Source organism: Mastigoproctus giganteus, chromosome 12, assembly GCF_048544385.1.
Source record: "Mastigoproctus giganteus isolate SK-2022 chromosome 12, ASM4854438v1, whole genome shotgun sequence".
In the NCBI taxonomy this organism is placed as follows: Eukaryota; Metazoa; Arthropoda; class Arachnida; order Uropygi; family Thelyphonidae; genus Mastigoproctus; species Mastigoproctus giganteus.
The window spans coordinates 18,005,166-18,018,225 of NC_143586.1; positions in this window are offsets into that span (position 1 = coordinate 18,005,166).

The following is a 13,060-nucleotide window of genomic DNA, read 5'->3' on the forward strand; positions in this document are numbered from 1 at the left end:
TTGATATCCCTCCATAACTGATAATTGTATGTCTTCTTTGAACATTTCTCGAATTGTTTCAATGCTTTCACGTGCTATCCTTGGGCTTCCACATCTCTTCTCGTCATGCACAGACCTATTCTTTTAAACTTATTCACTAGTGCATGAATAGCATTGTCTGTAGGACTGAGACTGTGAAATCTTAAATCTTTCCCTAATTTCACAAAACTTCATTCCTTTGATCCAGAATGTTACAACAAAAATTCACTCTTAAACATTCATCATGAATTATGGGTCTAAGAAGAAAACATTAAAAAATTAATAAAAATTATGACATCTCTAACACGTTTTATGTAAAAAATTAAATAAATATACTTGTACTGAAATTTATTTGAAAATCACTTTCACCAAAATGCGTGGTCTTTTGGTACACTCTGTGCTACCATTATTTATTGTATGGGAGTCAAGTTGACCTGTAGTTTTGGCGCATTATAGCCTTAGTTGCTTATGCACCAATAAAACTTAAATTGACCATATTTCACCCTCCCCCCCCAATATATTTGAAAAACCATTTGTTCACTTAGGAGTAAACTTGCAGTACTTTTCAAGTAATTTACTGCTACAGTTTTTCCATTAATCTTCTGCTGATAGTATACCATTTGAAAAACTACTTTAAATATATATTATGGGGCATGATTTTATTTAAATTTGTGGGCGATTTTTATTTGTATGAGATGCGTTTCAGGTATTAGGGCTCGACTGCCTGCCTAACCGACAACTGCTAGCAATTTTGGTGCTAGCAGTTGTCAGTTAGCCTATTGATACATGTTAAATATTTAAGTTTAAAAGGAAATAAAGTTAAATCAAGGATAATTACATTCATTCACATGACCCTCTCTCTCTCTGCTACTTCCTTAGGGGCGTTGAGTGGACATGAATGTCTTGTGCATACCCATTTCTGTAGTCCCAATAACACTTTTACTAATTCATTATCATATTTAGTTTTTATTTTTAGATATCCTGATTTTAAGTTAGTTTCTGAGAAATTTAAGTTAAAGACTGGTATTAACAGTAAACTGGGATTGGGACCCAAAGCCCAATGGGTATACATCAGTACAAAATATAATAGGCATTTACTTGTAATTGTTGTGGACTGTGGTTGGTACGAAAAGGCCTTAAGGCAGTTCAACTGCTGATTTTATAGGTGGTTGGGGTGTGCTGGTTTGTTTAGCAGTAATTGAAATTTTTGTTTAATTTATTGAGACTATTACAAAGCATATCAGGAAAAACTGGATTGTAGTAAACAGTACTGGCTATACCTCATAAAAAAAGTAAAGTGCAGCCATTATCAACCCACTGCAGGATGGAAGCCTCCTCAACAATTCATGCCGAGGGAAATGGACCATAATCTGCCACGCTGGTCTAGTGCGGGTTGGCAGATCGACCGTATTCAGCAGTCAGGGGCTTGAACCCCGATCTACTCAAAGAGCGTGTGCTACTGCACTCCCGCTCCTGCCCACTCGGCTACAGAGGCCTTATAACACTGTAATTAATAATTACATACTTATGGGTGGTAGTATCTATGCGCAAAGGCGCCTCCGTAGCCAGGTGGGAAGGAGCAGCAGTGCGTAGCACACGCTTCTTGATTAGACCGGGTTTCGAGCCCGTCACCACCAAATACGGAGGATGCGGAAAGTTCAGGGAATGACCACCGTATATCCCGAAGCAATATTGCCCTTAGTTGCTAATGCTCCTAAAAACCAAATAACAAACAACAAACATATGTGCAAAGTAGAGGGGGTGGCAATGGGAGCAAATAGCTTGAGTTCCATTGCCAACCTCTACTTTCATTACTATGAAAGCAAAATAAAAGACAACATAATATTCTGCAGATATAAAAGTGATGTTTTAGTTGTCAATTATGATAAATTTGGCATTGGAAATATATTCCCCAGACCTGACCATAGAATGCACTAATCCCAATAGCCTATCTACTTGGATAGTGAAGTTATAATTAAAGAAAATGAAGTCTGCACACAACACTGACAAAAGAGACCACTTTAGCTTCCAAACCATATAAACTGGGTGACTAATTTAGCAAAACAGATACATGGCAACATTATCTGAAACCAAACCAACTGAATGGTAAGAATCTGTAATAACCAGGGATATATACTGGAAGCATTAATAAAACTAAAAGCCAACCTAATCAAGAATAAAATACTGGATAAATTTATCAGATTTCATATAAACGCAGCCATCCAAGCCAATCTAAACCAACATCACCCAGGCAACCCTAATAGGCTCAGAGCAACTTTTTGAACCGCTATTAGATCTTCAGGTTTATTGTGCACGGACAAGGCTCATTGACTGACCCCACTATAATCTGGATGTCCAAATTCAAACCCTAAAGAGTAAATAACAATAATATTAATGACTGGATTAACTACTGACCAATCCCCTAACAACAGCCCCAAAAAGCCCAGGTGAAACCATAAAACAATTAATTGGACAATTATATTAGAAGCAAAATATAAACGCCACGTACTATATTGAGGTAAACTCCTCTTATTAATTTACTAATATTATTATCAACGTAGAACATATTGAGTATTACAGCTCTGATTCATACTACCAACTTAACAGATTCTTTAAAGATACCGAATTTAAAATTATAGCTAGGCCTATACGGAAGTTACACACTATACTGAACAATCGCTCGGTTCTTTCCGTGTTCGCAACACAAATTAATGATCTAGTATACAACATTTCTTGCGGTGATTGCGACTCGTCTTACCAGGGTTCGACGCGGTTTTCTCTTAATATTCGTGTAAATCAACACGAAGCCTCAGTTCGTGCTTCTCGTTCAGCAGCGTCAGAATTAGCCTTTCATGCCATTAACGAAAAACATACTTTTTTATTTAACGAGGCCAAAATACTTAACGTTCAACGTAATTATACGTGACTTAATTGCAGAAACCGTTGAAATTAAATTACACGAGAATTCTGTTAATGTTCGGCGGCCATATTTGATCTCCGATGTGTGGACCTTTACGCGCATGCGCGAAGACATATAATCACTATTTAAGTTGCAGGTTTAGCCTGATTCGGTAATTTTCATTCCTGTGATCACGACAGTCGGTCGAAAAGCATTGTCAGCTTCAGGAAGGAAAATCGTTTTGAATATTTTCGTTAGATTGTTTTAATTGCGTTAATTTGAATTTTAATTGTTTTGAATTGATTTTGAATTGTGTTAAATTGATTATTTAATTATTTATATTTTACTTTAATTATTTAATTATTTATATTTTACTTTAATGTACCGGTAAGTTGTCGATTTTTTCGTTTTTTCCGTTTTAATTTCTGGAGGGTATCATACAGAAGTGTTCCACGTACTATATTGAGGTAAACTCCTCTTATTAATTTACTAATATTATTATCAACGTAGAACATATTGAGTATTACAGCTCTGATTCATACTATCTAATTAGAAGCAAAAACAATAGTGAAAATACACATTACACTTCACCCACCTACAGTTTAAAAATCAAAATGAAATCCTGGGTGCCATAAGGATAAAAATCACTACAGTGGGAGGTGTAAATATGTATATAATTTTCATAGTGGGCATAAGTTGGCTGTTATGCTGTAGAAAGGCTATACTAGTCCTTGCCCAGAGGATAACATTACCTATTCAGTTTTTTGTTAAAATTTCGTTAAACAGAGCAATAAAAAGTACTGAAGCCTATAACAGCTACAAGGTGATGTGTAATAGAGCCACAGAAAAGGTTCGACAGGCAAAGGCAGTTTATGAGAAATCACTAGCAAACAGAGCAAAGAGGGGGGATAAAGAATTCTTCACATATATAAATGCCAAGAAGAGCAGGACAAACCAGATCGGACCTTTATGTAAGGGAAAGGGGATAGTAATAAATACACCAGCTGCCGTTGCAGATGAACTCAACAGTTATTTTGCATCGATATTTACAAATGAAAAGCCTTTTGTGGCAAAGGGAAATTGTGGGAGCGAAGTTAAAAAATATGTAATTAATGATATTGAAATTTCGCAAGATTATTTAATGAAAAAACTTTCGAGCCTACAGACCAGTAAGGCTCCTGGAGTTGATGGAATATACCCTATAATCTTAAGAGAGGCGGCAAGCGAGTGCATTGAACCATTGAGGCTAATTATGCGAGCATCATTAGACTCTGGGGAGATTCCCTTGGATTGGAAAAGTGCAAATGTATCTCCCATACATAAGGGTGGCTCTAAAAGTGAAGTTGGAAATTATCGACCTGTCAGTCTGACTTCAGTAGTAGGGAAAATCATGGAGGCAATGATCAAGGGTGGAATTCAGGATCATTTGGATCGAATTGAAATTCTCAAGGATACTCAGCATGGTTTCGTAAAGGGAAAATCATGTTTAACAAATCTGGTTCGCTATTTCGAAAGGGTCACTCACGAGCTGGATTTAGGGAATAATTTCGACATTGTTTATTTAGATTTCAGCAAAGCTTTTGACTCAGTCCCACATGAGCGGTTGCTTTATAAGCTGGAACAGGTTGGAATCACTGGGAAAATCCTTAGATGGATAGAAGGATGGCTTCAGGGCAGGAGGCAGAGGGTTGTGATAAATGGCTATTCCTCAGATTGGGTTGATGTAAGAAGTGGGGTTCCCCAAGGATCAGTATTAGGACCACTGTTGTTTTTAATTTTCATAAACGACATTGATGAAGGGATAGAGGGCGTGATGTCTAAATTTGCAGATGATGTTAAAATTGGTAGAGTAGTTAATGATCACTGTCAAGCTGAGCTTCTTCAGAGAGACCTAGATAGACTTCAGGAATGGTCAGAAAAATGGCAGCTGTGCTTTAATCCAACAAAGTGTAAGGTATTACACCTGGGAAACAGTAATCCCAAAATAACTTATTCACTTGGTGGAGTTCAACTAAACCCAGTACTGGAGGAAAGGGACTTGGGTGTTACGATACGGTCAGACATGAAATTCTCTGAGCATTGTAAACAGGTTGCAAGGAAGGCCCATGGTGTCCTATCAATGATCTATCGAACTTTTGCAAGTAGAGATAGGGACGTGATAATCCCATTATATAAGGCTTATGTTAGACCACACTTGGAATACTGTGTTCAAGTATGGAGACCGCACCTGAAGAAAGACATCGAGCTTCTTGAAAGGGTGCAAAGAAGGGTAACTCGCCTGGTGAGATCGGCAAAAGGGCGTCCTTATGAAGAAAGACTTCGAATATGTGGGTTGCAGAGTTTGGAAACTAGACACCTTAGAGGAGATTTGATTGAGGTGTTTAAGGCTCTGAGAGGCATCAGTAAAATGAATGAGGACAAAATTTTCAAGATTACAAATGATGCTAGAACTAGGGGACATAAATTCAAGTTACGGGGGGAAATGTTTAGATTGGATTGCAGGAAGTTCTATTTTAGCCAGCGAGTTATAAATTACTGGAATAAGTTGCCTTCATGGGTGGTAGAGGCCGACAGTTTGGGGAAATTCAAAGGTCATCTGGATAGTACTTTCGGGTAAGGGAAGCACATAGGATGATAGGTTTAATTTCCTTTTTATTTATTTTTTATTTTATTAATTATTATTATTTAGTTATTTATTTATTTATTTATTTATTTTTTTGTTTTTATCATTGTTTTGTTCGGATTTATATTTTTTTTTATTTTATTTTATTTTATTTATTATTTTTTTTTTTTTGGCTGGTGCAGCATAAGCCATAGGCTTTCTTGCACCATGCGGCCGTTACTAATACTAATACTAATACTAATACTAAAATAGCACCCTATATGCATTTACCACTAATCCTAAAGAACTTTTGCCAATTTAATTCTTAATACCAGCAAACAGTCAACCTTAGACCTAAATAGCTCAATAAATTAAACAAAAACTTATGATTACTGCCAAACATGTTAAATAGACCACAGGGTGCACCCCAAAAGCCCGGAGCAATATGGCCTTAGTTGCTAATGCTCCTAAAAACCAAATAATAACTCCCCAAAAGCCTATAAAATCAGCAGGTGAGCTGCCTTAAGGCCTTTTCATGCCGACCGCAGTCCACAACAGGTAAATGCCTATTGTATTTTGTACTGACACATGCCCGTTGGGCTTTTGGGTCCCAATCCCAGTTTACCGTTAATACCAGTCTTTAACTTAAATTTCTCAGAAACTATAACTTATAATCAGGATATCTAAAAATAAAAACTAAATATGTTAATGAATGAGAAACTGTTATTGGAACTATAGAAATGGGTATGCACGAGACATTCGTGTCCACTCAAAGCCCCTAAGGAAGTAGCGGAGAGATGGCCACGTGAATGAATGAATGTAATTATCCTTGATTTAACTTTATTTCCTTATCAATAAGCTAACCTACAACTGCTAGCACCCCAATTGCTTAGGCAGGCAATCGGGCCTTAATGCCTGAAATGCATTCCATACAAATAAAAATCACCCACATAAATTTAAATAAAGTCATTCCCCAATACTATTAATGTGCGTATAATGTATAATTTATTGCAATAACATTAATTCTACATTGCAACTGAAAATTTAAATAGTTCATCCAACACAGAGTAAAAACTTAAACACATTAGCAGTTTTATATATCTATATATATGCTATCCCAATGCATTGATAGGACAATGTTGGCGTGCACTACTTTTGATATGCTGGACTGCCAATGTGTGAAGTTGACATTAAAATGAGGTTTACAGCATTAAAATAAAAAAAATTTATGTATATACACATAAATGTTTTTAATGCTGTCAAATATATATATATAATTTTTTTTTTTTTTTTTTTTTTTAATGCTGTCAACCTCATTTTAATGTTGTCAACTTCACACGTTGGCAGTCCAGCATATCAAGTAGTGCATGCCAACATTGACCTATCACAATGGAGTGGAATAGCAACTATCTGTAGCAATAATGACATATTTATCAATAACATCAGAATGCTATATAAAAAACTGGTTGATAACAAATTTTCTCCAGCATATTTCTACTACCACTTTAGCAAAGCCCTCAATATACTCAAATTTAAAAATATAATTGCCAACCATATAAATAATATAATCAATATTTAAACTTATTTCCCCCCTTCACTACCAGGTCTATACATGATGTTTATATAATACACTTAGCCTCTGTGGTGTCTTACAACTTAGTAAACCTCTACCCACCAATTGGTCAGTATAGTGTATTAACTTTGTATATATAATTTTTTTTTTTTTTAATTTTAATTTCATTTTACCACAACTGACTTTAAATACATGAAACACACTCTCATACTTATTCACGGTCCTATCTGCAGGAACAGGATTAGCAACCGAAATTACCTGAGCCCATCTATCTCTACTTCATTTATCTTTCTGCTTTACTCTGTCTCTACATCTTATTTCCCTTGAGCCACTAGCTTTATGAACACAACTTCAAGATGCTACCTCCTTTTACCTAACCTGTCTTTCGCCTAAGTTTTAGCCTCTGTTTATTGCTGCTTTGTAAGTTATTAAAATTTTCACATTGCCCACGGTAGTGTATCTTCATGTATTTAATTTATACATTTATCGCCAAACACATTGTTGCATATATTCTTGCATCCCTGCAATAATTTTGCATTTATACATCTCCAGCTTTTATATATTTTGCAATATTTTTATTCTATGATTTTCTATTTCTAGCACTTGGGACTGCTAGTGCACCAGACATTTCAATTGATGCACATGCCATTTTGGTCCCACATGGTAATGATGAGTTGCTTACCCTCTCATTCTTTTGCTTTTTCTTCACTTTTTTCCAACCTTCAATTTTTATGGTCTTTTCCCACCTCTGTAAGGTCATCCATAATCTATGCCCTATATATAATTTTTGGCATACTTTATTTGGCCCTGTTTTTGCCGCTAAATTCGAACTCATTTCACCACGTGTTTCTGACCATACAGACCACGTCAGAAACAAAGTCCTGCATATTGCCTTTTCACATAATTTTGATCGATGACCTCTGACGAAGACATTGAAGTTGAGTTATAATGCAATATGTTATCTTATTTTATATTATTTTTTTATTTTACTTTAGTTGATTTCAGTTTATTTTATCATATTTTATGTTGTTTTATTTTATCTAATTTCTTTTAATTCTTGATATTAATTTCTTGTGTATATTGCAGATTTGATAACAGCCTTCTCCTATATACTTTTAATTATTACTATATATATATCTGTAAATGAAATTAAATCCTTTCATGTACCTTTTCCCACCAACATTCTCTAACTGATTATATGGTACTTTCTGTTTTCATTTGATATATGGGGTTGTTAAAATTAAAGTATCCCTATGTAGAGGGCTTTGCAGCGAGTTCTAAGGCTTGTACTGAAGAGAAATTTGGACAACAGGTACAATAAAGAATGTGCTCACCATTTACTGGGGAAAAAAGTTAGTTACAAAATTTGTCACTATATGGTGCATAACTATCTTAGTTACGATTATGCATATAACACTGTATTTGCATAATCGTAAATAAAGTGTTATTTACCACATTTGCCAAACCACTACTCAGCTCTACTATACTGTATAAAAGCAAAGCAATCTCTTCAAAATCATACAATAGATGTTTGCCTGCATTACAGCAGCAATGCCAACAATGTTGCAGGAAAAGGCACTATTAGTTAAGCTGTACTATCAGAACAGCAACGATGTGCTTCTGACACCGGAATTCTGATAGCTGCGGCTATCAGAATTCTGGTGTCAGAAGCACATAAGGCATGGACCTATGACTTTGTGCTGTCTGCAAAATGATTGCAAAATATGAAGCGACAGGACATCTTGGTGTTCAACCAGGCAGAGGTCGAAAATGAGTGGACTCCCATGTTGAAGATGTGGCTATGGCTGTCATGGATTTATCAAGTCAATCTCCATGTGGTAGTGCAAGTGTGCCAGCTGTTTCTCGTGAAGTGGGCATGCTGTATTCCACTGTAAGGCTAGTAATATGTCAGGTGTTGCAGTACTATCCTTACAAGACGCACATGCTACAGCAGCTAAAGCATGGTGATGTAGATATTCGTTTCACATATGCACTTCAGTTTCTGGCGCCAATGAGAGTGGATATCACTTAGCCATGGAACATCCTTTGGAGTAATGAAGCCCACTTCTGCTTAAATGGACAAGTGAATGCACACAACTCACAATTGGGCAACAGAAAACCCTCGGGTTATCCAAGAGGTCCCATTACATTCTCCAAAAGTGACGGTGTGGTGTGGGTTTATGGCCACATTCATGATTGAGCCATATTTTTTTCAACAGGTAACACCAACTGGACCCCGCAACTCTTCCGTCACTGGACAGTGATATTATGAAATATTGGAAAATTTAGTAATACCAGAGCTGCGGTGCCTCCGTAGCCAGGAGTGGCAGTGTGTAGCACACGCTTCTTGATTAGACCGGGGTTCGAGCCCGTGACCAAATATGGAAGATGCGGAAAGTCAGGGAATAACCACCGCATATCCCCGGAGCAATATGGCCTTAGTTGCTAATGCTCCTAAAAACCAAATAACAAACAACAACCAGAGCTGCAACAACATGGGTGCCTTCAGAATACCATATTCATGCAGGACGGTGTGCCACCCCACATCCACCATTGTGTCCAAAGATTGCTAATGCAACACTATAGACAAACGGGTCATCAGCCATTTTTTCCAGACATCTTGGCCACCCCGATCACCGGACCTCACCCCATGTGACTTCTGGTTGTGGGGTTTTTTGGAGAACCAGGTGTGTCGGGAAGGATGTCAAACTCTGGCAGATGGGTTGATGTAAGAAGTGGGGTTCCCCAAGGATCAGTATTAGGACCACTGTTGTTTTTAATTTTCATAAACGACATTGATGAAGGGATAGAGGGCGTGATGTCTAAATTTGCAGATGATGTTAAAATTGGTAGAGTAGTTAATGATCACTGTCAAGCTGAGCTTCTTCAGAGAGACAGATAGACTTCAAGAATGGTCAGAAAAATGGCAGCTGTGCTTTAATCCAACAAAGTGTAAGGTATTACACCTGGGAAACAGTAATCCCAAAAAAAACTTATTCACTTGGTGGAGTTCAACTAAACCCAGTACTGGAGGAAAGGGACTTGGGTGTTACGATACGGTCAGACATGAAATTCTCTGAGCATTGTAAACAGGTTGCAAGGAAGGCCCATGGTGTCCTATCGATGATCTATCGAACTTTTGCAAGTAGAGATAGGGACGTGATAATCCCATTATATAAGGCTTATGTTAGACCACACTTGGAATACTGTGTTCAAGTATGGAGACCGCACCTAAAGAAAGACATCGAGCTTCTTGAAAGGGTGCAAAGAAGGGTAACTCGCCTGGTGAGATCAGCAAAAGGGCGTCCTTATGAAGAAAGACTTCGAATATGTGGGTTGCAGAGTTTGGAAACTAGACACCTTAGAGGAGATTTGATTGAGGTGTTTAAGGCTCTGAGAGGCATCAGTAAAATGAATGAGGACAAAATTTTCAAGATTATAAATGATGCTAGAACTAGGGGACATAAATTCAAGTTACGCGGGGAAATGTTTAGATTGGACTGCAGGAAGTTTTATTTTAGCCAGCGAGTTATAAATTACTGGAATAAGTTGCCTTCATGGGTGGTAGAGGCCGACAGTTTGGGGAAATTCAAAGGTCATCTGGATAGTACTTTCGGGTAAGGGAAGCGCATAGGATGATAGGTTTAATTTCCTTTTTATTTATTTTTTATTTATTAATTATTATTATTTAGTTATTTATTTTATTTATTTATTTTTTTTTGTTTTTATCATTGTTTTGTTCGGATTTTTTTTTTTTTTTTTTTTTTTTTTGGCTGGTGCAGCATAAGCCATAGGCTTTCTTTCACCATGCGGCCGTTACTAATACTAATCTGAGGGACAGCATTAGATGTCATGTGCTGCTGGCTATTCCAGTTGACATGTTACGTTCTGCTGTAGAAAATGCTGTTCTTCAAATGGAAACTGTTGTTGGCCAGAATGGAGGACATATTGAACAATTGTAGCACTGTTCAAGTGATCTGTATTGGCACAGCGCCATAAAGTGACATTTTGTAACTAATTTTTTTTCTAATGGTGAGCACATTCTTTATTGTACCTGTTGTCCAAATTTCTCTTCGGTATGAGCCTTAGAACTTGCTCCAGAGCCCTCTACATAGGGATACTTTAATTTTAACAACCCTGTACTATGAATTATAAAACATTCATACCTTTTTGGTTTGACATTTAACATACCAGGCAAGCAAAATCATCTTTTGTTTTAGGTAATTCTCATTCCCATGTACCACCATGAGATGCCAGTGACTGGTGTCTAATCTCGTCATAGAGTTTTGGTTTTGCTGGCCAAATGTTAACAGTTGACAAAAATAAGATTGCATAGTCTCTCAAAAACCTACTTCAGTTAATACCACATTCCATCTCACCAACAACTTTCTTCCAATCCTATATGATGCTACTTGATCTTCCTTTCAGCCCCACAAAATTTGTTCTAATCAACTTGGAATAATAGCATAGCATATTATCTTGAAGTCAGCCTTCACCTTATCTAGGACATTTCTAACACTAGCATCATAATAACAGTAATAAAGGAAGTGATGCAAGAAAGCAAGCGTATGAGCTTATGTAACATCAGCCAAAAGAAAAAAAAAATTCACACAACCATCCCCTCGAAAAATTTCTCCAGTGCCTCCTTGAATTTAATTAATCTATCAACTTCCATGACAGATTGAAGTTTGTTCCAGCAATTAACCATCCACTGGCTAAAGGCTAAATTTCCACACATCTATTCTACAACTGTCTTTTCTCAATTTGAATTTATGACCCTTAGGTTCATAATCCGAGTAAGCGGAAGAAACCTATCAGAATTCAGCGTGCTCAACCCATTCAAGGCCTTATACACCTCAATCACCTCGTGAGTGCTTAGTCTCCAGACGCTGCAATTTGCATAACTTAAGCCTCTCTGGTAAGAGAACCCCTTCGTTCCCCTCACCAATCTTGTTGTTCCTCTCTGTCTTCGTGTTTATGCTCTGTCATGAGCATAAACACGAATTTTAATGATGATGCCATTGCATCTAAGACTGACTAATTATTATTATTAGCCATATAGTGCAAGGAAGCCTGAGGTTTATGCTGCACCAGCCAAAAAAAAAAATAAATAAATTATTCTGAATTAATCCCGAGAGAAAGAGAAGTAGAAGGGAATCACCAAGAAAGAGAAGAATGATGATTTCCAGCTCGGGACCTTGGGTGCGCCAAGTCCATACTCACCAGATGTGAGCTCCAGGGGGAAAATGCAGCCATGTTGGGAAAACAGTCCATAAAAACTCCTTACTATTATATTTAGGCTAACCGAATAATTAAATTCATCTGACGTGCTGTGTCTTATGTTTGTTAATTGCATGTGTTCTTTGTTCGATTTGCCTGTCTGCTGGGGGAAAAACCTTGCTATCTACGCCTGAGACCGACTAACCCAGCCACGGAGTGAAAAAAGCCCATTAAAGTTCTTCGCGTCATCGACAGGATTCGAACCCGGGCCTTTTCCACCCTGAAGGACAGTGTATATGTGCATAACACCAACTGCAAGCCTGTTTTACCACCACCAATTATAAATTGTGAGTAAAGTTATAAAATTTATACATTTTATTTGATGCATTGCTTTTAAATATATTTACAAAACTTTCCTCCTTACCATATAGTTTGATGTGTTGGAGAGTTGACCATATGGTCATTTAAAACGTTGAAGTGTGAAGGAACTACTAACAGACTTTTGTGCTATCAGTTGGTCCAAATAGTGTGAATGCAAAGAAAATATTTGAAATGAGTTTTGGTTCCCTCAATGCACATATGATGTGAAATTGATTATGGCTCTCAATTACCAATCTGAAAAGTTGGTGGGCAACTTAGCATTAAGTATAGAGTTCTGCAAAACCATTTAACAGCAATTTGATGTGATTTTAACTTTAGCAGAATGTTATTAGAATCAACTAAATTTAGGTGGGAAGAAAGAGCATAT